Source organism: Camelus bactrianus, chromosome 1 (genome assembly GCF_048773025.1).
Source record: "Camelus bactrianus isolate YW-2024 breed Bactrian camel chromosome 1, ASM4877302v1, whole genome shotgun sequence".
NCBI lineage: Eukaryota > Metazoa > Chordata > Mammalia > Artiodactyla > Camelidae > Camelus > Camelus bactrianus.
In genome coordinates, this window is record NC_133539.1 from 94,743,324 (window position 1) to 94,770,789 (window position 27,466).

Genomic DNA, 27,466 nt, shown 5'->3' on the forward strand with positions numbered 1-27,466 from the left:
CTTATCTTAAGCTGTTTCAGTCTAACCCCGCTTCCTGGACACACCCTCCATGACGAGTCTCTTCAGATAGGCTTCTTTAGCTATTCGCTACAGCTACCATTCTGCTGTTATTTCTCATCTCATTATGAGAAGTAATTCTCTGGAATTTGGTGGCGGGAATACCGCAAAGACAGGAATGGCAAGAGCACTCAGGTTCATAGTGCAGGTTTAATGTGTACAAAGCACTTTCAGGTGATGAGCTATGACTGAACCACCTCGTACCAGAGGCTCCCTGGGCTTTCTCAGTGAATCTGAAGCCAAAGTTCTTTAGGAATTGAAAGCAAACAGGTAAGCTGTGAATGCTCCAATCGCCTCCTTGGACTGTAGTAAGCATGTGAGAACGCGAAGGCTACATTAAAATTAAACTGAATTTCTAACATTCTTGTGAACCAGAGGCCAATCTGAGCCAAATATATCCTCTCCTGATTCAGTAAACCCCTTTCAGCCCCTTGGTTCACTATAGGAATCATAAAAACCAAAACATGGTTACTCTTTATTAGTAAACTACTGATCTACTTTCTTTTTGATCAAACACATAGGTCATTTGAGGACATTTTATTTATCAGAGTTGGAGAGAAGAGTCTAGAAACAAACTGCCTGTTCTCATAGAGGATTCTAATTTGTTATGTCAAGATCCCATTTTTCTTTCCCATCACATCCCAGCTGACCTCTGTGTTAAAACTTGGCCACTGCTGCTCTGAAGCAGAAGTTGAAAGCTGGAAGTTTTCAATTTTTTTTGTTTTTAATATTCTTTGTTTAACTTTGTTGTCCTTAGAGTTAATCTTCTGGTTTAAAGCAAATGCTATGTATGCAAAAAGACATCTTCATCATCACCATGAGACATTTTGGCTAAAACATACTGAGAACCTACTTTTACTCCCAAATATAATTTTATTTTACTAAATAGAAAATTTGAATTTAAAAGAATACAGTCACATTTGTATTGCTCACTAAGCATCTTTTAATTTTTGCTGTGCAGTGTGGTATTCAGCTTTTTCATATGGCTTGTAAAAATCCAGGAAATTCCACTGAAATGAAAAATAATTCTAATCTTGCAGAACTTTTCATGTTGATGGTCTGGAATGCTAGAATATTCTAGAAAATCTTAAACATTCATGCATCTTAATTAATTAAGATAACACCAATTAATTATATGGATAATATTTGAAGTTCAGGTAATAGCCAAATGTTTAACAAAACATTTTCACCTGTAATGCTTGGATAAAAGTCTTACAGAAGATCTTGAGTTTGCTAATACTTAATTTTACTTTTCTATGGCTGGAGTGTCTTCTTTTTAATTGCTTCATCTAGTAAAAACATACAACAAAATTAAGTCTCTAGTTCTTGTATCTTACCCTACAATTTTGTGCAAAATGCAATCCCTAATAATAGAAACACTCAACACAGCAAGAAGTAATCCTCTGTAAATAAGATAACCTTTATCCAAGTGGTCACTTAATTATGTTCAAATGAGAAAAAAATCTAAGATAAATTGGTACTGGGGAGTTATGTACTTTTGTGTCTCTGTGTTCTAGTTTTTTTATACTTGAAGTATAGTTGATTTATGTGTTATTTTCAGCTGTATAGCAAAGTGACTCAGTTATATATATATATATATATCATACATACATATATATATACACACACACATATACATGTATGTATATACCATATCTTCTTTAGCCATTCAACTGTCAATGGACATTTAGGTTGCTTCCATGTCTTGGCTATTGTAAACAGTGCTGCTGTGAACGTTGGGGTGCACGTATCTACTTTTCTATTCATCGACAGATAGATAGATAGATAGATAGATAGATAGATAGATAGATAAAGATAGATACACACACACACACACACATCAGGGAGCGTAATTCCTCCAGCTTCCGTCTTCTTTCTCAAAATTGTTTTAGCTATTCAGGGTTTTTTGTGTTTCCATACAAATTTTAAAATTAGTTCTGTGAAAAATGCCATTGGTAATTTGATAGGGATTGCATTGAATCTGTAGGTTGCTTTGTGTAGTATGGTCATTTTGAAAATACTGCTTCTTCCAGTCCAAGATCACTGTATATCTTTCCATGTATTTGTGTCATGTTCAGTTTCTTTCATCAGTGTCTTACAGTTTTCAGAGTACGGATCTTTTGCCTCATTAGGTAGGTTTATTTCTAGGGATTTTTTTTTTTTTTGATGCAATGGTAAATGGGATTGTTTCCTATGTGTTCTACTTATTTATGAGAAGAAGAGAAAAAGTTTAAACAGTTATTTAATTACATTATAAGGACATCTGAATTCAATAAAATCTTTGAGAAAGTCCAGAATTTTTATAGTAAGATATATATTACAGTTTGTTATTAATTACAAAGAAACTTTAGTATTTGGTGTCTTCTTTTCCATCGTATCAGTGTCATTTTGCAACCTAAAACATCTGGATACACAGAATCTGTGAATTAAATAAATAATAATATGAAAAAAACCTCTCTGCCATTATAAGAACAACAATAAAAATAGTTTAAAAAACCACAGAGACTCCAAGATCATCAGCTTCGTGGAAACAAGGATTTTTGTTTCATACACTGATGCACGCAAGCCGTCCAATAGTGTCTGGCACATACTAGGTCTTCAGTATTTATTGAATGAATAAACCTTGTGGACTATTTCAAGGTCTAATCAGAAATGTATGATTTTCATTCCCTATAATAAAAAAAAACGATGAAAGTTGAGCCACACATCACATATAGAAAATAGAAAAACAAAGGAGAGCTAAGGAAAGAAGTAAAAAGAAAAAATAAGAGAAGATAAAATAGACTTGATATTAGAGAATGGAAAAATCAGTTATTTTGATTAGAAAGAGAAATGGGTCTAGGGATGTTATACCCTCCCATACTGGAAAAGAACACCAATGAGAGTCATAGAAAAGAAAACTAATCTTCATTGGGATTAAGAGGCTTCTGATAGACTAACTGGAGCCCAGCATGCATTAAATGCCTGCACGTACCTGTTTGGGTAGAGTCTGGGAAGTAGGAAAAGAACGTTAGGAAGGAATACAAATTTAAAGCAGTAAGTTAAATCCTGTTGACTCTAAATAATTGGTGTATCATAATATGTATCCAGTATTGACTTAAAGCCCTGTCATCCCCATAAACACAAATACTATAATTCTCTACAGTAGGCTAACGGGAAGATGGTAATGAGCAAAGAATAAATGAGAACAGGATGAACAGACAATCCAAAGTGGAGATCTACCTCCACCTTATGTGTAAGGGAAGCTGTGAAGTCATGTTCATAACTGGTTGAAAATCACTTACACATTCACCTGAGGCTGGCTTTACCAGCCATGGATCCAAGTTGCTGGGAGAAGTAGGGCAGTCGCCATCTCACAGAGGGCCTGAGTTGCGGCTTCAGGGAGCTCTGTCCGAACATGATGCGATCCAGTGACTAGAGGTTTGAAGAACAGAGTTTTCCTTCACCTCTCACAATAAAGTACACACAAAAAAAGAGCAGAACCCCTAGCTGAAATTGGGCTGGGGTTTAGTGCATACGACAATCAAGAAATCATAACAGAAATCTGGTCATAAGTTAAGGTTTGGGAGGAGGACAGATGGCTGGTGAATGTATACAAAAACAACTACTTCGGGTACTCTGTGAGCCAAGCCAATTCCAACTCTACCTACTAGATCAAATAAACGTATGTCCACACTCACATGTAGAAAATCCGTGTAGAAAATGCACAGCAAGACAGCCTGTGTATTCAATGTCTTTGATACCCATAAATAGAAAGGTCCCATACCAAATACCCCTTGAACCATGGGTTGACCTGAAATTCCATGCCTATATTTTATGGGTTAAAAACATTACTAATTACCAATATTGAATAAATTAAGGGGGAAAAAATCAATTGTGAATGAATAAGCAAATAGCATATCTCATTGCTAATCCCCTCCATTGTTTTATGCCCGTATGACTCATGTAACATTTATAAAGCAGAACCTGGTTTTCCTAAAAAAATCCTGCAGAGAATTAAAGAATGCTTTCAAAATTAAAAAAAAAAAAAAAGAAAATAATTATTTTCTGCTCCTCTGAGTAGAGAATAGAACTGAGTAGGTGTAGTGTGCTGCCACCTTTATTTCTACTGGAGGTGACTGGAGTCACCCTGGACCATATTCCATTTTCTGGCCTTTGACTTGAGGCCCCTCACATGCATGTTCTATTTCCCACCACTCCAGAGTCACTGGTAACATGACAACTTTCCACATGCAAAAGTAAAATTAATAAACTTATATTATTTATGTCTGGGTTTTTTAAAAAAACATACATCAGAGGGAGCTTACACTATGCAAATGCTCAGCTGCCAACACAGCCCAGATGGGCTCAGGAACAGAGAATGATGTAGATCGGCAGGACCAGAGCAGTCTGTGGGAAGTCTGGGCAGAAGATCTGATGCATAAGACAGTAAAGGACTATTGAATGCTCCATGATAGATGTGCTTGTTCCCTTGCCCAGATGCCCTTGAATAAAGACATTTTGATCTCCAAGGCTGACCTGAAAAAAGATAGTTTAATCTAGTTTTGAAAGAATAGCCCTACTGCACAAACACTGGCTCACAACGTTAAAAAATATCAACTAAAATAGCAAAGGGCATTCATATCTCATTAAACCAGCTATCATATTTGATATTCCACTTAATTGAGTATTTCTTAATTTGTTCAAAATTGCACGAGCCTGCTGTGTTAAGTCCATTATTGCATATGGGAATACCCACTTTCAGAAGAGAGACAGAAAAAAGTGTTAACCTGCTTGCTCTTGGTTTTTTCTTTTCCCACCTCTACCTTATTCCCAAACTGCAGTTCACACTTACTTGCTCCCATTTCTTTAATTTTCTCTTCTTCTGCCGTTCTTTCTTCCTAGTTCTCATTTTCCTATGCTCGGCTCACTTTTCTTTCTATGGCTGCCTTAGGACTCAGCTTTTTTAGCTAGTTAGTGATATCACTAACCAGCCTTTGACTCCAAGAGACTCAATATATAAACAGACAACAGCCAGATCAAATATAAAAACATCTCTGACCCACAATCTACAGCAACCAGTCCAGGAAGCCAAACCACAATTTCTGTAGCAACTCGTCCCAAATAATCAGGACTTGATTGATAACTGATAACCTCCATATTTGTACCCACTTTGAACTTAGGGCCACCTGGAGAAAGCCAAATAGGCACCCATAACCAATCACATAGGATGCCCTACTTCTAATTTGCCTGCCTCCAGCCTCCCCCACACCAGCAGCCTCCAATCAGGGCACATCTGAAGCCTTCCTTTTCTTCCGGTATAAAGCTTTCCCACTCTGCCTGCCTTTGAGTCTCTACTAAAACACAAATGATGGTAGCTGACTCCCTTGCCATAGCAAGCCCTGAATAAATAGTCTTTGCTTGTTCTCATTTGGGTGAACTTTATTTCCACAGTTTTTTCGTTTCACAAAATTGCCAATTACAGAAATTCTTTGAATAAATACCACGGCCTTGGCTTTTCTGGAGGCATTAGCTCTCTAGCTCCTTCCTTCAATTCCTCACTTTACCCAAACGCAGGCTATCCTTTAGGAGCCTTTAGAAAGAACCTCTTTTTTTTTTTTAACTACATGTTTTATTAGACTGAAAAATGGTGAAATATTATTTAAATTGAATGTGCATCAATTCTTGTTCCTAAGCTAAAAAATAAAATCGTAAATTTGTTCCCATAAGTATAACAGGATGTCTAATAATGCTTACTTCATCTATCAATGAACATATTCTGAAAAGTCATTTGGTCTTGTGTCAAATAGATACTATAAAAATAGAATGGGCTTTTTGTCTGAAACTATTATGTAAGGCCTCAGAGTTTTCTAGTAGTTTAATGCTTTCCATTCTATTCACGTCTTTGTTGATGTGAAATGTAAAACGGAATAACCTTATATATGCATATTGGGACTTCTAACAGGTAAGGGTTTCCATGGATACTTTTATACAGCCAGAGTTTGTGTGTGACGAAAAGCATTCATTTCTACTTCTAAGCAATTCTGTTCTGATAAAGAACTCCTGCCAATCATTTCATACGTCTTGACTTTCTTAAAGAATAAAAATAATACGTATCATATGTGCTATGTTGTAAGTCATGAGATAGTCTGTCTCAGTAACCTTTCAATCATCTGGCCTATTCTAGGAGTGCCTTGTAATTTTGTTAAAGCTTGAAAAATCTAAGAAGGTTTTGTAAGCAAATTTTAATTAGTTTAAAGTATTGTCTTCTAGACCTGTATAAAGCATTTCTCTCTCTTTTTTTAAGGGGTGGTCATAATTTAGGCAGTTTAAATTACCCAATTACCAATGCTAAAAGAAAGGTTTATCTCTTACTTAAAATAGCATTTGGAACAGTTTAATCTTCTGTTGTATCTTGACTTGAAAATTTTCAAAAGTCTTTGACTGAATCTTATTTCCTGACATGCCAGCCAAATGAAATTTTCTCCTACCTTCCTATCTTTTGGAGAAACATCTCAAAAACGATGTAAGATTTCAGTTCATGGAGTAGCTGGAGCCCTGTGGTGGCAACAACTGAGCGATGACTGGCGGGTCACTTCTGTCCCCTTGCTGGCAACAGCAATGCCAGGAAAAGGCCGAAAGAATGTCCATCTGTTTCTAACAAGTCCACAAAAGAGCCTCAGGGGCTCCCAGTGCAGGCTGTCTGTAGAACCTTGGCCACACCCTCCTCCCACCCTCCTGATCTGTAGATCCTCCTCTTGCTGAAGGCATCTCTCAGGATGCCTTCCAGCCCTTCCTCCGTCACAGCGTCTTGCTGCTGAAGCAGATGTTTTGTTTCCTGACTCGTGCAATCATTCCCCTTTGCTTGTGGCTGAGACTCCTGGCTTCATTTTAGTTGTGTCATTTTGTATGTTTTTTTAAAAAGTTGTACACATTTTTGTTTGTTTAAAAGTAGTTACTTAGAACAGGAACAGAAAGGGGCTTAAGCTTCATCACCTTCCAGGTAATGCACCTCTAGAAGAACCATAGTAAGGCCTGACCCCCACCACTGCTAGGTTAAATTTTAAGCCCTATAGTTTATGTTCTTATTAGTGTTCTTACTTTATGTACTTATGTTTATTCTCTTATCTTTTTTATTGAAGTAGTCAGTTTACAATGTTGCAACAATTTCTGGTGTACAGCATAATGTTTCAGTCATACATATATATATATATGTATTCCTTTTCATATTCTTTTTCATTATAGGATACTACACGATATTGAATATAGTTCCCTGTGCTATACAGAAGAAACTTGTTTATCTATTTTATATATAGTTATTAGTATCTGCAAATCTCAAACTCCTAATCTATCCCTTCCTACCCCCTTCCCCCGCTGGTAACCATAAGTTTGTTTTCTTTCTGTGAATCTGTTTCTGTTTTGTAAATAAGTTTGTCTTTTTTTTTAGATTCCACATATAAATGATATCGTATGGTATTTTTCTCTCTCTTTCTGGCTTATATCACTTAGAGTATTTGTTCACTTTTAAAAGAACAAGGATCAAACTCCTTAAAATGTTATATGGAGTCCATGATGGTCAGTCACATTGATGCCATCCTTTGAAGTTTAATTTCCAGAAAGTTCCTTCCACATATAAAATAGTCTCTGAACTGCTGTTCTCCATTTCATTTTGTTCTTTCATGCTTCCAAACCTTAGCACTTTCTATTCCTTTGCCCAGAATGTCCTGCCAGCTCACCTTCCTCTCACCCTTTTTTCCCAATATTCACCCATCAGACTCCTCCTGATCATTAAGAGACACTGTTAGCATCAGCTCTTCCGTGAAGAACACAGAATACACTGCTTATACTCCCGCACTCCCAAAAGTCAGGAATCCTTTACTCCGCACTTCAGTACCTGTCCTGCATTCCTCCAGTGCAGCAGTGTCACACTGGATTACACGCCTTTTCTGATATGTCAGTTTCTCCACAGAAAACTCAGATCATTTTAGGGAGGTAACACTGGAATCAGGATCATGAGAATTGAGTGTGAGGACAAGTTTTGTCAGTCCTTCACTGTATAATTTGAAAACTGGCTGTTCTAAGCTATAAACCGAGGGACCTGGATCATATGACACCTGAAATCCCTCCCAACCCTAATGTTCTATAATTCTTTGGTTCTCAAATAGCATCCAGAGTATGTACGTGTAATAGTGTATTTTTAAATACACTATTTAATAAATATTTATAGAACTCCAACTATATGCCTAGAACTGTGCTAGATTTTTTTTGAAAGATAATCAATGTTTGCCTTCATGGTTTATAAGAATTAGGCCTATTTAGAGTTACCTTGATAGATTTAAGCAAACAGAATATTAAAATATAGGAGAAAAAATACTCAGCACACTGCAAGAATTATATGTTTTAATAACTGAAAAATGTAACAAGCTACTTCATATGGTGTAAGTCAAAAAGTCAAGATATTTGCTCAAATGCTTTCATTAACTGTGAAAATGTTTGCAGAAACCATGAGTTTTGATAAGACAAGTCTGTTGATACAGTTTTTATTTATTTCTCATGGCAAGATGTCTAAAAAAAAATCTAATTAACTTGGGTTCAAAGTGAAAGCATGTCTTTTCAGATTTCCACGAAGTCCAGAGAGAGAGAGTGTATGTGTGTGGGTGTGTGTAGGTGGGTAGGCTCTAGTGTTCCAAATCTGTATATTCCACTTGTTTGGCTTCTTTTGGTCAATAACAAATTCATTCAGTAAGCACATTTTACCCCTACTTCCTACAAAATACTGTGTTGGCACCATGGATGCAAAAGGTCACATGAGGCTCTGGAATCCAAACCTAGAAAAAAAAAAGGGGGGGGGGTGCAGGTCCTGGACAAATCAGCCCATGAAAGATCTCTGTGCACCCCTGCTCCCTAGTTCTCATCAACACCAAGGAAAATATTCACAGTAATAATAATAATATTCAATACCTTGCATTTGCAATTTGCCAAGGATTTTCATATCAACTCAGTAATCAGTGATGATAAGTTTTTGACCATCAATTTTTTCCATGATAACTTCTTCAAAACTTCTTTAACTACAGCAGAGTCAGTCATCTTTCATTTTGCATATTCACAGTTTGCTCTGCTTACCTCTATTCAGGCAGCTGTCCAGTGGGTAGGTATTATCATTTTCCTTGGTTCACCGAAGAGGAAAGGAGGAGGCAGAAGTGGTAAATAAGCTGTGTAAGTTCACACAGCTCGGAAGTGGTACCACTGGAATTTAAGTCCAGGAAATCTAACTCCCAAGTCAGTGCTGCTCAATACCGCATTGTCATTTTATCCTGGGGGAATTAGAACCTAGAAATTTAAAAAGGACACATGCAGCTTTGAGGGAGAGTTGGAGTCTATAAAGAGAGAACGCTTTGGTCTTGAATATGTGATTTATGGGCCAATTAGATGCATGCAGTTGAGCCTTGGGTCTTTTTAGTACCAGCCAATGAACCTTCTCCTCCCTTCTAAGCCAGCGCCTAGCACCCAGAGCTCCAGGCATCTTAGATTCTGAAAATGGATCTGTCCCTCTGCTGAGATTTGTTCCAGCCCAGAAATAGCTCTTCCACTTAAGGGGGAATGTAAAGAACTCTTAACAAACCGTAGTTAGTTACCCTGGGGGAGAACAGTCTAGTAGAGAAAACCAAGAGACTGTGTACAGAAGTTAAAGTATAACAAAGACTTAAACACCAGTGCAATTAAGAGCCAGTGAGTGTCACCACTGACAGTAGGCAATGCATTGTTCCACTGCTCAGAGAGGGAGAATCCCTTTGCAGTTACGCAGTGTTGAAGGAAATAGAGCCATGGGTTCAGCCTGCAAAGTCTGATGCATTTCACCAACTAGGGAGTGGAGGGGAACATTCTTGGTGAAAGGAACAATGAAAGCAAAAATGTGACATGAGAAATATGCTTTGCGTTCTCAAATGAGGGTCCTGAAATACCACTTTTGGAAAAGCAGGTTGGATTACAGTGGTGGCAGCAGAATCAAGAACGGTTCAAGGTGCAAGTTTGGAAATGAAAAGACAGAGCTCTCAGTGATTCCTAACTTGTGGAGCGAATCAAAACAGAAGCCTTTTTATGGGTACAGCATTCAGATTCTGCCATGGATCTGAGTTAAGAGATTCCTGCTTATTTGTCTTACTGGCGTCAAAACTGTTAGATGCTTGTAATTAAGTCACTTTTAGAATTCTGCCACCTTCAGCCACCTGGAGATTAATGTAGGCCCCCATATTCTGGAGAGGGCATAGGAATGCGGTGACAAATGCAGTGTATACTTTTATTTAATTGAGAAAGAATTAGCTGCCATCTTTCAATGTTTGCTTCCATTAAAAAAAAAAAAACCCGCAGATTTCTAAAAGGATATTTGGTGCATTAAAACAAATCAAAACAATGTAAGAAAAGACAAACACAAAACATTTTTTTAATTGCTCTGAATTCCACCACCAAAAAGACCTCCATTTTAAACATCTTACAAGTATATGCTTTCTTTTCTTAGGCGGATTGATTTGTCTCTTTACTTATTTATAATTTGTAATAAATGTGTAGATTTGCCATGGCATTATTTTTCTTTTCCTCATACTTGAAGGACCATGTCCAGACCTTTATTTGTATGATACTGTGCAGCAGTTACTGTATAACTTCTCACTATTCTCATTCACTCATAATCATTCTCTCTCTGTCTCATTTTCCCTCTGAGGTATCTGCGTGTGTGAGTATCTGTGTGTGTGCTTCTGTCTTCCTTCAGTGGACTTTCCCAGGGGAAGGAGACTCAGTAAGTAAGGGCTAAGGTGGGAGCATACTTGGTTCTGACGTCTCTCTTCTGAGATTTGGCTCAATGTCCTAGACCAGGGTTTTGTAAGTCTGGAGGTGCACCCGATTCTCGTAGAGGGTGAGGTGGGGTGGGAGGAGAGAATACCATTCTACCTTGGACCAATTTCCAAGTGCCGAGTGTCACAGAAGGAATTTTATTTCTGAGAGCATCAACTTCCTTTTTTATTTTCCTCATTTTACCTGTAGTTTCTGGTAGCAACTTCCACTGTGGCCCTATACAGGAGAAGACAGGGTTAATTATAGCTTGTTTTTCTGAATATCTAGGAATATTGTGAGAATATCAGGATTTAGTCAGTGCACCAAACTGACTTCTGGATTTGGAAGCACTTTGAACCCCACTTGTGCTGCCTTCCTTCTCCAAAACCTTCCACTCCCCTCCAAAACCTGTTTCTTTCCTTGATTGTGTTCCTGAAGCTTGCATGGTCACAGTACGTGCCCTCCCTTGTTTTTATTGTTAGAGTATATAGATATAATGCAGAAGTCCAGAGTCTGGTAATAACGGATATCCCTGGAACTATCGAGAACCTCTGTTCCAAGAATTCCTCTCGTCCAGCTTTTTATTTCTCTTTATGTGCTCCTCTTCTTAACATCAAGAAGAGAAATAGTTTCTCACTTGAGCCACATTTAGAATTGGGAGAAGCCCCAGCTAAGGTTCCAGCTAGACTCTTAAATCTTCTGACACTTTAACCAATGAGTGGCCTTTCTTCTTTTCTCAAGACTATATAAGAAGTTGATTTATTAGACACTAATCTCTCCTAAGATCCTTGAACTAAATTACGTTTTTCTGGGGCACGCTTTAGAGGATACTGCCCTTACAAAGACCATGGCAGAGTGTCAAGACATAATAAATAGCTGATTACAGTGTACCTACTCTGACAGTACTTTTAAGGAAACTGAATACCACTTATTTTTTTTAAATATCATAAAGGCATAATACAAATGTCTAGAGTTATCTGAGATTAAACAAATTAATCATTTTATGCCATGCTACAGAGGATTTGGAAAGGAATATACATTGTAAGTGAAGAATTAGAAGACAAGTAACAGTAATTCAGAGATGCTAAGACAAGTCAATGATGATTGATAGGTAATGAACTAAGGAAATAGTTATGCATTTAAGTGGTAAAATTAGATATTAGAAACAACCTAAATAGCCAACAATAGTGAAATATTTAAATAAATTTTGTAATGTCCATATAATGGAATATTACACAGCCATTATTTAGGTAATGTGTATATAAGATGATTTCAATTGTGCAAATAATATACATATTTGAATAAATGGGAAAAAATTACACTAACATTTTAGGAGGATTTATTTCTAGATTGTGGACTTTGGGATAACTTTCTTTTTTATACTTTGTGATGTTTAATGAACACACATTACTCTTAAAGGAGGAGATATATATTTTACATCAGTTAACAATAATGAAGCATCAATGAAAGAAATGTTTATCAGAATAAAGAGAGCTGGGAAAAGATTAAGATGCACTTTCAATGTAAAAACTGCAAACATTTTGCCAGGAGACCAAGGCTGTAAATAGATTAAAAAATGGAGCTTTTAATTCCTAGATATCTCTCTAGATGAAAAGAAATAAAGATTTTCCTATGACTAGAATGAAATGAAAAGTCACATTTTAACTAAGTAGTAGTTGAAAATGAGTGAGTACCAGTGAATGAAATTTAGAGTAACAAAATTTTAGAGTTAGTTAAGACTTCAGCAGTCATCGAATCCAACCTTTTGAGAGGGTCAAGAATCCCTTCTTTGGTACACTGGAGAAGTGGGCATCCAATTTGTTTGAATACCTGCAGTGGACACACAGCTGACCACCTTAGACACAGTCTACTCTACCCCTTCGCAATTCTAGGTGTTAGAAAGTTCTCTTTTATGTGGAATTGAAATTGGAGTCCAGTAACTTCCATATGTTTATTCTTGAAGAGTACTAAAAATGGGTAAGAATAAGTTTTTAAGCAGTAAAAATATTGATATATTTCCATAGAGGTTTGGAGAGAAAATCGGAAAGTTTTATACTTGTGAAGTCAATTTCAATTTCCTCTTCTTTACAACAGTGTTTCTAATATTTGATAACAGACCCCTTTTAAATCCTCCCTTTGCCCCAGAATGATTATCTTCCATAAGACATGACATGGTTTCCAAACCCCTGACAGCCCAGGGAATCCTCCTTTAGAAGCCATGTTGAACTGTTCTGTCAACAAATTGGTAAATCTGGGAGCTGTTTCCCGTCGTCTCCTTCCTTATGTGGTTCTGCGTTAGAGCAACCAAAAGAGGAAGCCGCGTAAGATTCAAAAGGCAGGAAGAAGTCGTGGTCATTATTTCTGCAGGCCTTAGCAGGCAAATGGAGTGATGGACAGATACAGAAGTGCTTAGAGGGTTTCACTTGGCCCTCACTCTCCTCTGCACCACATCCTCACTCCTGATCCTGGTACCCCAGAATAGCCCCAGTCCCCAACTAGTCACCTGGGGGAAGACACACTGACGTGGTAACAACACAGAGGGAACAACCAGTGCTGTCTCTTAAAGGTATAACATCAGCCACATATGCAATTTTAAATTTTCTAGTAGCCACATAGAAAAGGTAAAAAGAAACAAGTCAGTTTTAATAATCTATTTTATATAACCTAACATAATTAAGGATGTATTCTTTCAACACATAAACAATAAAAAATGGTTAATGAAACAGAAGGGAAGCCAGTGTACTAAAAACGGTGAGTGAAAAGGAAGGTAGCAGGGGACGAAGTGAAAATGCAACCAAGAACCTGTTTGTAGAGGGCACTGTAGACCACAGTAATGGTGTGGGATTTTCCAGGGTGTAATGAGACATTTGAGTAGAGGGATGGCATGAGCTGACTTCTACTTTTAAATAGTTTTGGTTGTTCAGTGGAGAATAAACTTTAAGGGAGCAAATCTGGACGTGGAGAGCAATGAGGAGGATTTTGCAGTGTCTTAGGTAAAAGATGAGGGGGGCTTGGACTAGGGTTATAGCGTAAAAAAGATAAGTTATGGAAAATCTGTGATAGTTTCAGGGTAGAACTGACAAAATTGGCCCATGGTTGAATGTGTGAGAGAGAGAAGCAAGACTTAGAGATGGTGCCTATCTTTTTGGATTAAGCACTTAGGGATGACAGTGCCGTTGACCATGAGGAGGGAGACTGTTACCGAGTCAAAACTCGGTATCCCATATATCCCATATATTTCAGGCTGTAGGCAACATTCTTTTACACAAAGGTGCAGAACCAGTGCGACTAAGCCCAGGAAACTGAGCACAGGGTTGAAGCCGAAGGAAGAGATCTAATATGGAGTCAGATTGGTTCTTTTCTACTTAAAAGACTAAGAAAAAAACTGTTTATTTTGTTTGGCTTTATCATAAAATATGATTTTAAATATTGATTCTTTGTCATTTTGATAAGCATATCATTAAGTCACAGACATAAATCTTGAACTGAGGAGAGCTGACTATAGAGTTTTATGGTTCCATTCAGCTTGATACCCAAGCATTTAACATTACATCCAGAACACAGTTAATTCATCTTACTCCACTACTTACTATCATTTACACATCTTGTCCATAAGTATAAAATTCATTCAGCATCATGTTTCATTTATGGCATTACTTTGATCTCCCAAACTAGTAGCTTCATTTCTTCCTTCCCTACTTAGCCTGGACCATTTCAGTGGGTTCTTGCCTATATCCTCCAGTCTCTCAACCCCCTCTTTCCGGCTCATCTGAGTCACCAGTCCCTAACCTGTGACTAGTCCAACTATCTGTTTGCTCAACAGATACTTCAAAGCTGCCGAATGCTGCTGGAGAAACACTGCATAACTGGATTGCTTGAACTTACCACATATTTACCATTTCCAGCCTCAACTCAGTCCACAGTGTTGTTGGGCAGTGCTTTCATTGCCTCTATTAAGATAACTTTCCCAATCACTAAGGTTATCATTTTATGTTTTTGCATTCCTCCTCGAACTTTCACTTTTATACACAGGAGAAAAAAAGTATTGCTTGCTGGAAAACAAAATGAGTACTCCAGGTAATTAATTTATTCACATTTTCTCCTCCAACTACAACATTATATATATTGACACTCATCCTCACCCACCACATTCAAACCTTCTTGCATTCATCTCCAAATGTCTCTTCCAGATGGTGCTGCATCATCAATTTCTCCCTCTTCATTGACTGCTTTTCTTTCCTCAGTAAATATGCTTAAGTCTCCTCTCATCCTAAAGAAAATCTTCTTCACTCCTTTGTCCTTCTTAAGCTACTACATCTGTCTCTGTCCTTCTTTCACTGCAGATTTCATCAGGAAGTTTCATAATCCACTATAATCACATCCCTCTGCTGAACCTGTTCTTCCCAAAGTCTTTAGTGACCCCCAGGTCTTAAATTCAACTATTTATTATACTTCTTTTATTCCATTTATCATCTCTGTAGCCCATTTATCATCTCTGTAGCATTTAGTGCTGTTGACCACAGTCTCTTTCTTGAATTTCTCATCTCTGGCCCTCACTCCTCTGATCAATTCTAGATATTCTTGATTGATCCATCTTCCTTCACAATCACTTGCAGATGGTACTTTGAGACCTTCCCACATATTTCTTTTCCTCTCGTGCACATTCCTCTCCTTGAGTGATGTTACTCACCTAGACAGTCTACTTTCACCTACCATGGTAGCTGAGAAAATGTGCTGTTGCAATCTCCTACTGTGAGGAGCAAAGTTGACTAAGAGCCCTACCTCCTGCCCTTACAGATCAGCCACCACATTGGCACCAAGGCCGTGCTTCCCCTGGCTGCTCCCAGTCAATTGAGTTTGATTGAGTTTGGTTGGATTCTAGTGCAGACTCAGGATGCTCTTTTGGCTCTAGGACTCCACTGAGCCTGGAGAAAACTTTCTTAGGATTGTGCTGCCATCTGAGACTCTTCCCATGCAAACCTCCTTCCTTCCCTCGCTCCTTATTACAAGTGTTAAACCAGCATTGTGGTCTAAAGGATTTCCCTGCCTTTCTTCTTCTCCCTCATGAATATTTCCCCCGATAATTCTCTTGCACACTTGATCTCAACTTGGCAACTACTTCTTAGAGGATCAGATTCCACCCACCAGTACACCGACAGCTGACAAATATATCCCCAGTTCCTACCCTGAGCTGAAGATTTATATAACTGATCACTCAATAACTTCTCCAGGTGATTCAAATATATCTCAAATTCAATACATTGCATATGAAATTCCTTATTTGCCATGCACTCATATTGCTTTCCAGCAATTCTTGCCTCATGTAGTTGCACCATCATCCATCCAACTGTTCTCTCCTGCTCATCATCCCCTCTTCCATGTGCTTAACTCAGGCATTCATTAAACTATTTGGGACGGGTGCCCTGTCAATTATAGACACCTGGCTTTCTGTCTGGCCCCTCTCCAATTCTGTACTCACAAAAGGCTCTCTACAAGCTGGCTCCCTCATATCTTTGCCTGCTTTATCACTGTCAGTCTTCTCGTCCACCCATCATTCTATACTTCCTTCCACTCACTAATTAAATATTCCACACTTGCTCATGGCTCTGAGTCCTTGAAGGTGCTATTTTAGTATCCTCTACTGTCGCTGTTGCTCAACTTCTACACATTTTTCAAGGTGCAACTCAAATGTTATTTACTTGAGGCTCCACTCCCAAACCAGCTACTACCATAGACAAAGATAGCAAATCTTCCCTTTTTATTATCTTAGGACACCTATAGACTCCAATTACAGCACTCTTTTCTTGTATTTTGCTACAGTTATGTGTATAATCTGTCCCTGTCACTATCTTCTAAGACTTTGAAGAATGAACTATGTATTATTAGTCTGTATCTGTCCAGTTCCTTGAATGGTGCCTCCATCATAATAGGTATTCAATAAATATTTGTGGAATTAACTGAAGCAGCAAAGATTAAGTAAAGTTATATATTGATTGGACTTTTCTTGAGAAATGCATGCTAACTTTTAATGATTATCTCAGTGTTTCTTAAATGCTTGAAAATAACCTACTTTTTTTTTTTTTTTTTTTTTTTTGCTGCCTCTATCAAAACAGATAGGTTTGAGGCCACCACTCAAAGTCTGAATCAAAACCCAGGGCTAAATCTATAATTTTCTTAAGAAAGAGCAATGTTAGCCAGACACAAACTTATTTGAGCAAATCCAGTGCTGATAGTATGAAGGTTTTTAAGGAAGAGTTTGTTTTGAGACATATTTGTCACAGAGGCAAGACGAGGGTGACATCAATCTTAGAAACTGGCACAAATACTCCACAAATAATTACTGAATATCTGCTATGATGGATGCACTTTTGTGCTGGATACAAAAGTGCATTCTGTTTGGTTAGAGAAGTAGAATGGGTTTGATGTAAGCTTTAGAACTGTGTTCAATGCTTTGAATCGGCCACAGATTGGCTGACTTTCAAAGCATGAGGCTGTCACTGACTGGTCAGCTTTCACAAATGTAATCACTGAAGCAAGGTATCATTGAGCAGGAAATTTTTAAAATCAATTCTGGTAATCTGTTAGAACCGTGGCTACAAAACAGTCAATAATTGATTAGACAGATGTAAAACCATTTAGGTGGAGGTTTCTGTGACACTATAGAACAACCAGTTTGCTATGAGCGGCGTGAGACCCTCTGACACTCCTGACTTCTTCCCTTAGTTCAGTTAGGGTCTCTAATGTACTCCAGGCTCACGAAAGCACAGACACACACATGCTTTATTCCTACAACCAGCTGATTAGATACAGGAATACAATAATAAATGCCACTGCTTGGTGTCACACAGTCTCCCCTGTAGGGTTTATCTTTTACTGAGAGGGATAGATCAGTGAAAATATTAGTGCAAGGAACTCTCTGAATTGGGGACTGTCTGTCCATAAGGCTGATTTTATTTCAGGTTTGTTAAGTAATGATCAACTTGAGAGCTGTAACACAAGAACTCATGTTTGCTGAGCCAGGTATTTTGAGTTATTCCAAACGAAGCACACAGAGAGCAGAAAAGTGAGCCAACACATATGTAACATGTTAATAATTCTTTACATATTATCAATTAATCTCCAAAACCACCAAGTAGGTAGGTGTTATGTTCTTATGTTCATTTCTATGAAACAAAGTGGAACTTAAAGGGGTTTAGTAAATTTTTCAATGTCATGAAGCTTGGAAGTGACAAAATTAGAATTTAAATACAGGTTTCTTTCTTTTTTTTTGTTTTTTAATTGAAGTATAGTCAGTTACAATGTGTCAATTTCTGGTGTACAGCATGTCCCAGTCATGTATGTGTATGTATATATATTCATTTTCATATACTTTTTCATTGAAGGTTATTACAAGATGTTGAATATAGTTCCCTGTGCTATAAAGGAGAAACTTGGTTTTTTATCTATTTTTATATATAGTGGTTAATATTTGCAAATCTCAAACTCCCAAATTTATCCCTTCCCACTCCCTTTCCCCCAATAACCATAAGATTCTTTACTATGTCTGCGAGTCTTTCTGTTTTGTAGATGAGTTCATTACTATCCTTTTGTTTCCAATATGAGTGATATCAAATGTATTTTTTTTCTCTTTCTGGCTTACTTCACTTAGAATGATGATCTCCATGTTGCTGCAAATGGCATTATTTTATTCTTTTTATGGCTGAGTAGTATTCCATTGTATAAATATACCACATCTTCTTTATCCAGTCATCTGTCAATGGATATTTAGGTTGCATATAGTGCTGCTATGAACATTGGGGTGTGTGTATCTTTTTGAATTAGAGTTCCCTTTGAGTATATGCCCAGGAATGGGATTGCTGGATCATATGGTAAGTCTATTCCTAGTCTTTTGAGGAATCTCCATTACTGTTTTCCATAATGGCTGCACCAAACTGCATTCCCACCAGCAGTGTAGGAGGGTTCCCTTTTCTCCATAGCCTCTCCAGCATTTATCATTTGTGGACTTTTGAATGATGGCCATACAGACTGGTGTGAGGCGATACCTCATTGTAGTTTTGATTTGCATTTCTGATAATTAGCGATATTGAGCATTTTTTCATGTGCCTATTGGCCATTTGTATGTCTTCATTAGAGAATTGTTTAATTCTTCTGCCCATTTTTGGATTGGGTTGTTTTTTTCTTAAGTTGTATGAGCTGTTTATATATTCTAGAAATTAAGCCCGTGTCAGTCTCGTCATTTGCAAATATTTTCTCCTATTCCATTGGTTGTCTTCTTGTTTTGCTTATGGTTTCCTTTGCTGTGCAAAACTCGTAAGTTTAATTAGGCCCCATTTGTTTATTTTTGCTTTTATTTCTATTGCTTGGGTAGACTGCCCTAGGAGAACATTGCTAAGATTTATGTCAGGGGATGTTTTACCTATGTTTTCTTCTAGGAAGTTTATAGTGCCTTGTCTTATATTTAAGTCTTTAAGCCATTTTGAGTTTATTTTTGTGTATGATGTGAAGGAGCGTTCTAACTTCATTGATTTACATGCTGCTATCCAGTTTTCCCAACATAACTTGCTGAAAAGACTGTCTTTTCTCCACTGTATATTCTTGCCTCCTTTGTCAAAGATTAATTGACCATAGGTCTGTGGGTTCATTTCTGGGCGCTCTATTTTGTTCCATTGGTCCATCTGTCTGTTTTTGTACCAATACCATGCTGTCTTGATTATTCTAGCTCTGTAGTATTGTCTGAAGTCTGGGAGGGTTATTCCTCCAGCTTCATTCTTTTTCTTCAGTTTTGCTTTGGCAATTCTGGGTCTTTTGTGATTCCATATAAATTTTATTATTGTTTGTTCTAGTTCTGTGAAAAATGTCACCGGTAATTTGATAGGATCTCATTAAGTCTGTAGCTTGCCTTGGGCAGTATGGCCATTTTAACAATATTGATTCTTCCAATCCAAGGGCATGGGATATCCTTCCGTTTCTTTAAGTCATCTTTAGTTTCCTTAATCAACGTTTTGCAGTTGTATAAGTCTTTCACCTCCATGGTCAGATTTATTCCTAAGTGTTGTATTGTTTTGGATGTGATTTTAAAAGGGGCTGTTTCTTTACTTTCTTTTTCTGATATTTCATTGTTAAGTGTAAAGAAATGCAACTGTGAATCCAGGTTTCTATTTCAATAGTCAAGAAAACATTCCCCCTGAACTGTACTCCCTGCCCCCAAGGAAAAGTGGAATACCTCCACTCTGAAGAAATCAGTCTGGAGAGAGCATGCAGTGGAGATTGGGGGAATCACTACCAGTCATCCAGACCTGGAAAAACAGTTGTGCTAAAATTTATATTTCTGAACCTCTTACTCATTGGCTGGGGTGTTTTGTTTTGTTTTTTTGATTACTCACAAAACAAAAACTAAAATATTCTTACATTTTAGAAAGTTACCCGAACTCCAAATGCCTGCTGTTCTCACACAAACGTTTGCTGTGCAGAAAGCCACACCACAAGAAATTGTGGTGTAATTAGGTTCCAGTTGGTATATATAAATGGCCACTTCAACATACTCATTTTTCAAAAAGCTACATGACTCAATAATGCCATCTCTCTCTCTCTACCTCACACATTTTTAAAAAATGACTGAAATAAATATACAAAGCTGTATCAAAATATGAAAAACAAATATGGCTAGCTTAAATTTATTGAGATTTTCTAGGAGTCATATGTGCTACTAAGCACTAACTTAAAACAAGGATAGGGGCATAAAAACAGAGAAGAATGGAGTTAATTATTTTTTTAAATGCATACAATAAAGTCCTGTTCACTAATGTTGGATGGATCACAAATTTGACTCTAGGTATTTTAAGTTCTATTTAAGAACAAAGATTTGGTGTTACTCTTAGTAATACAATTAATTCAGATTGGCAATTAAAAATGATAATGTAAAAAGTCAAAGACCGGAGTAAAAAATGATAGCACAGTTAGTATATAAAAGTTGAAAATAAAATCAGACCATCAGAAGAAGCACAACTTTTTCTTGATACTAAGCCAGTAAGCTAATTTCTTTTGTGAATATTCAGAAATATGGCATTGAACAATGGCCTTAAAAATATCTACTTCCATTAAATTGCTTGTATAGCATCTTCTGAATATCCCAGCACCTTGAGTATTTCAACATATTTCTACTGACAATGAGTGACAAACGTTGCCTAGCATATTCAGTATACTAAATAAAGATTCTGGTTTTCTAAACTATTTATTTTTGAATAGGTAACATGTAGAACAGAACACAAAGAACAGAGTGAAAGTCTCTCCTAATTGTGTCCTCCAGCACCCCAGTTCCCAATGGAAGGGAAATAATATTAAATACTATAATTTTAGAAAAGTTCTCTGAAATAAAGGAAGGCCTGGATCTGTAATATTGAATAGATCCATCTTTTATCTCAGAAAATCAATCCAGAACAGTCGACTGTGAGACATATCCTAGTAAGAGTATTGAACTTTAGAAGTAAAGATAAGAACCCTCTGTGTTTCCAGGCAGAATCAAAAAGTCACTTAGAAAGAACAGAAATTCAGGTTGGCATCAGACTTAAGGTCATCAACAATCAAAGCAAGAAAGCACTGCAACACCCCATAAACTTCAAAAAAGGAGGGGTAAATAAAAGATTTTATATACAGCCAAGCTGTTCTTCAAATATTGTGGTGACCCATCTTTCCTGGGGAATCTACTAACAGATGAACTTCATTTAACAAAGAAGTGATTAAGGGAACTAGCAAAAGAACTAGTACTGAGGATTAAATATACAATTGACCGTTGATCAATATGGAGGTTTGGGGTACTGACTATTCACATATAACTTCACAGTCAGCACTCTGTAGGCAGGTCCACATCTGGGGATTCAGTCATCCATGGATGGTGTAGTACTATGGTACATACTTAGTGGGGAAAAAATTCCACATATAAGTGGACCCCCACAGTTCAAGCACCTGTTGTTCAAACGTCAACTGTACATAATTGTAGATCTAAGACTAACAGGTAAGAATGAGAAAGAAAGCCTAGTATGTAAATATTCTTTGTCAAAGTCAAAGTAACACACACACACACAAAACTGAGAAATGAAAGAAAAAGAAAATAGTATATGGTCACTGACTGCTGCAAAGGTAATAGGTAGAAATAAAAGGAAACCATCTAAAGCTGACAATATAGTTGACATCTAACCAAGGACGAAAGGGACTAAAAGTATTAAAAGTATCAAAATAAGATAATAATTGTTTTAAATATATATCTTAAACACAAAAATATTACAATATAGTAGAAGTTTAATTGAAAAGCAAACAATACAGGCTACTTAATGAAAGTCACATAGTAAATAAACATAATTCTGTTACAAAAGACCAAACTTACCCGTCATACTGATAAATGTAAATAGGCTCAATTTATCTATCTAAAAATTTTTTTTAGATTGGCTTACAAATCAAAACCAGAGTAAGGAATATTCCTCAAGACACATGATGTCATTTCTTCCAAAAGTCATTGTCATTCCTCTGCATTTTCCTGCCCTGAGCATTTGCCAGTATCGGCTTTGTTCCTGTTTATACTCTACACTTGCAAAATATGTTTTTAATCCCTCCAATCTTACTATTCCAAATTAAGTCTTCCAAAGCAGTTTAGCATTGGATGTTTATTAAAGTAGAGGAAAATATGGGCAAATGTTGGGTTTTGAGGGAAAGAATCCATTATGTAATGCATTTTATTCTTAAATGCTAAGTGGTTCCAGGCTTTCCCTTTCTGTTTCTTATGGAATTGCATCAGCTTTTTAAGGCTAAATACAAGAGATCAGAAGAAAAAAAAAAACCACATCAGGAAAAGATACTTATTTAAAAATTATCTTAAAAGTCTCTATTTCCTTGCTATGCTATCACAGGTAAATCACTAATCTCAGCCTTTTCCAAAATTTTGCATCCTTCCTACATTGCAGATAATTAATAATCAGCTACTTTAAAAGCTATTTATAAGCAATGTATAGTATGGATGCTCACAATCATATCTTACAGAATTTTCACTGACTTTTACGTTAAATAACATTACCATATGGAAAAAAATAGAATATATAGATAGAAAAATAAAGCCCAATAATTAAATCAGCCACAATTCCACCACAACACTGTTGTAAATGTTTCCGTATATATAGATACATGCACAGCAGCCACCAGACCTGCAAGCAGCCTGCTGCCCCTTCTCTGTCTACCTCTTTGATTTGCAAATGGAGATGGAAAACGAGGCTCGGAAGGAAAAAGTCAGAGCAAAGGCTCTAGTTGCATCATAGGTACTGACACCTGGGGACCTTTAGTGCGGCTCTTACCAGGCCAGAGGGTTAAATACTGAATGAAAAGCATCCTTAGATAAATTGTAATCTACTTAGACTTTTAATAGGGAGTCATTTGTATCCTCCTAGTTTTCTATCAGAGAATCAGAAACAGAAAATAATATTTCTCTAAAATATTGATGTATGTGGTTTTTCAAATAATAAAAATTATAAGTAATAGATATTCAATGCAACAAAAAATTAGATGATACAGAAAAGTACAGAAAGAAATTTAAAATCCCACATTTATCACTCACTCTGCCACCATATTTTACATCAACAAATCATTTTGACATGTTTTTAGTGCCCGAGAGAACTGACCCTTAACTGCAAATATCGGGATGTTACCTGGAGAGGAAGTGGACCATTAACCTACTACTGTGTCCTCTCACCTTCTTAGTAAGGGTCAGCCAGGATTGGTCCTTGACTACAATTTAGTCACAATTATATTGTACAATGGCTAAGTATTAATTATTACGTATTTGATATTAAGTATTAATGTCTAAGTATTAATTGCTCCAGCTAAAATTTTTTTACCAGTGATATGAAATTAATTTGGTTACTAAATATCCAGCTTTCACAACTATAACATTTTTCTTAATTCCACATATTTATTTGAATTAGGCCAGATGATTCTTGAGTTTCCTCTAGCACTAAAATGTGGTGGCAGTTCCCTGAAAAGCAATGTAAAAAGAAACTAAGACAGCACTGTAAATAAGTTAGCTTTTTGTGAGATTTTCTCAAAGTTATCAAAAAATCAATTCAAGCGTTTTCTTCTAATGCATTTTGACGTTTACTCTTTCAGTATAAAAGCTGGTTACCATATGCAAAAGCATATTCTTAATAATTGATGTTGTTTACTTTGAATGTGATTACTCATAGAAGGCTGGAGAAATGAATCAATACTTGCTTAGCTTCTCCAAAATAAATCAGAGATAATTGTTAAAGTAATGCACATTAATTTAGGCTGTCAAATTAATTTCCCAACACCTCCTTATGCTACAAGAGTCTTAATTAAGAAATAACTAAGGTTGCCTTCCCTTATTACAGGTACTGCTGAGCCACTGGCTCTGAACAAAGTCATTTAACTCCTTTGATGTATGTGATTTAAAGAACACCAGAGAAAATCTACACCCCATTAGTTATGCTGTACATTTGTAAAGGGAATTGGCAGTTTGCAAAATGCTTCCATGCTCTTTCTGCAAACTGTGTCCAGTTCTGTAAGATGCAACATGGGCCTCCTACAAAGCTATTTCAGTACTGTGTGGAGCCCCACAGAGGGTCCAGTCTCAAGTTCCTTAATTTTAAGAGGATTACTGACTAATAGAGTGCCTCAGAGAGAGAAAAGTGAGTGATGTAGTCTATGGACATTATGATAAGAGGGAAGTTTGAAGGAATTGGGAAGATTTAAGAAAAGAAGGGGTATAATAATTGGAACATCCTGTCTTGTTTGAATGTATGGTATATGGCAGAGGGCTTAATCCTTTATCTTGTTCAGATGGCAGGATCAGCTCTGATAATTGATAATCACAAGGAAGTAAATAATGATAGAGAGGGCTGCCTCACTCAGGAGTGCGCTTCCTGGTACCAAGCTTCCCTTGAAGGACCACTTAGGAGGGGTGAAGGCTGACACTGAGGGACAGTTCTCCGAGGCCCACAGTCTCAGGCTTTCAAGCCTGCCTAGCATGAGGAAACCTGTCCTTCTTGGTCCATCCCACACCTTGACTCTTGTTACCAACATTAGATGGACATTTCAAAACTCCAAAAGACAGGTGACTTGTCAGAAGTCCTCTCAGTCCCTCATTACATGCCAAGCTATGCTTAGGGATTACCCAGTGCAGTTCTGTAGAACTGGCCATTGCCAGGGTACAGACCAGGCCGTTGGAGAGCACGTGTGAGTCTAAGGGCACCATTCCCCCTCCCCAGAGTTTAAGGAGAGCACTGCAGTTCTTTACAGGCTGCTACACTCTGTCCATCCACCTAGTCTAGCGCTTACTATATAATTCTTTGTTACTTTGTACAACATGCTTCTTTAAGAGCAGAGGCTCTTCTGTTTATCCTTATAGCACCGTAACTTATCCAAGTGTTGGCATTTATTAGATACTCAGCATGTGCTTAGTGGAGGAATAAATGTATTCCATTCCAAACAGGCATTGCCTCAGTGCAGGCACTACAGCAATGGCAAGATACAGAGAATTAAAATAAGGTTCAGTCCTTGCCCTTAAGATGTACTAAAAAATCAGAATAAATATGAATGAGTGCGGATACCAATAACGGGTGGAGTTTTGACTTTTAAGATTCCTTTCAACTCTAAGATTCTATAAATCCACCTTTCCTTCCTCAATTAAAATAGCTTCAATGCAAGGGCATGAAAAGTGTCCATACTCTTTTAGGATTTTCCTAGGTTTTAATCTACCGTAGGTAATACAGCTCAGCTTCTAGCAAATCAAATAATGTGAGGAGTCAATCTATAGATAAAGCATGAAGTTAGAGTTGGGAACAAAAGGTCTTGGTAGAAATTAGTGTTGAAACCATATAAAATGCTCTTTTCTCATATTGAGGAAAAAAAAGACTTTCTGGTTCTGGAATGTAAAGTGTATGGTAATTTATATACTACTGGAAGAATTCAAACTACTAAATCTATATTAAAAATAATAAACAAGTTCCTACTATATAGCACAGAGAACTATATTCAGTATCCTTTAGTAACCTATAGTGAAAAAGAATATGAAAAGGAATATATATATGGATGACTGAAATATTATGCTGTACACCAGAAATTGACACAACATTGTAAACTGACTATACTTCAATTAAAAAAATAAAAAAGACTGTCTGAAATTATTAAAAAAAAAATACTGACATAATGTTTACTCTCCCACTTAACATTTACAGATTAAATCTGTTCATTTATAATGTAGTTACTTTCATTGTTCATGTTTTACAGAGCATGAAACAGGACATAGAACGAAGTCATTTGCCCCTGGATTATGAAGTAGAAAGCAGTGCACATAGGTAGTGAAGCACTGGAGTTTACATTCATAACCACTTCACTGTATTGCCTCTTCTGATAATCTCCTAGATCACGATAAGAATTTTATTTCTTACATCATATTAAGATTCTTTCTGCTAGCTTTTTCATAATCCAGAATCAGTAACCCTTGATTAGCCTTGCTTCTGATGCATTCGTGAACAAAGACAAGCCTAGGCTTTGAGGGAAACTGCAAAGCAATGAAACAGAGCCCCTTAACAGGAAAACAGTTGCTGGGATTCTAGCCCCTTACTCAGTTTCTCTGGTATCATTTATGTAAACTCAGACAATGATCACCCTCTGTGCCCCATGCCCCATGCCGATGTGCGAAAGGACACAGTTGTATCAAATAATAACTGATTATTTGATTAAATGACAATGGACTACTCTACACAGTCACACACGCACAAAAGCCAACTAACCAACTGTTTTGCTAAACCATTTTGATTTACTGGGGGTTAAGTTGCTTACTCTGAAAAGCAAGGTGCATTTCAGTTTGGAATTGCAAGATCTTTTTTTTCACTTAGTTTCACACGTATTCTGTTTTTCACTTTGCGCTCTAAATAGTTAGCTAATTGGGACTATTTAACAGATTGTATATGTGGCTGCTGAGGGTAATTGTATCTTAACAACTGAAGGGGTTTTTACTTAATTTGTGAGTTGGTTCATGGTTTGGTTGAGAATGACCTTGCCTCCTACAGTTGGCATCAAAGAGTCAGGCAGAAGCTGAAGCGTTCCTGACTGTAGGAGGTGAAGCTCATTCATATTCCTTTGTAAACAAATTAACAGTTGCCAGTGTTTTCATCCCACAAAATCACCTTAGCAACATGGATGTAGAAACAGCACGAACCTTCCTCGGAACCTCCAGTTGTTCCCAGCACCAGGAGACAGCAACAAACCTGACCGGCAAAATTCTCCACTTATTTTCATCCTGAAAATGAGTGTCAGAATTTCCATGAAACATTATAGAGCCCAATGTTTAAAAAAAAAAAAAAAAAAAAAAAAAAAAAAAAAAAAAGCTCAACTACTCTCGTATATACAATAGTTATTTCTCAATAGAGCTTTATATACTTTTAAAATTTTTTCCTGACATGGTTTGACCAAGTTTAAATTAATTTTAGCCCAAAAAGAAAAGGAGGATCTATTTCCAAGTAACTTAGGAAATTAGGCTGGGCTACTTTGAATTGTGGGCCACTGATGATAGTTACCTTGTATTCTTCTGTGTGTGAGG

The 27,466-nt window shown here is 37.0% G+C and overlaps 1 long non-coding RNA gene across 4 annotated transcripts in view; it reads right to left on the reverse strand.

Annotated features, from left to right (window-relative positions):
- The window catches only part of LOC123615974 (uncharacterized), a 121,508-nt gene continuing 94,042 nt past the window's right edge, over positions 1-27,466 (reverse strand). For 3 of the 4 annotated variants that reach the window (XR_012508963.1, XR_006723829.2, XR_012508962.1), the window contains one exon: positions 1-27,166. This is a non-coding gene — a long non-coding RNA (uncharacterized LOC123615974). The remainder of the gene's footprint in view (positions 27,167-27,466) is intronic. The other variant, XR_012508964.1, reaches the window with a different exon arrangement.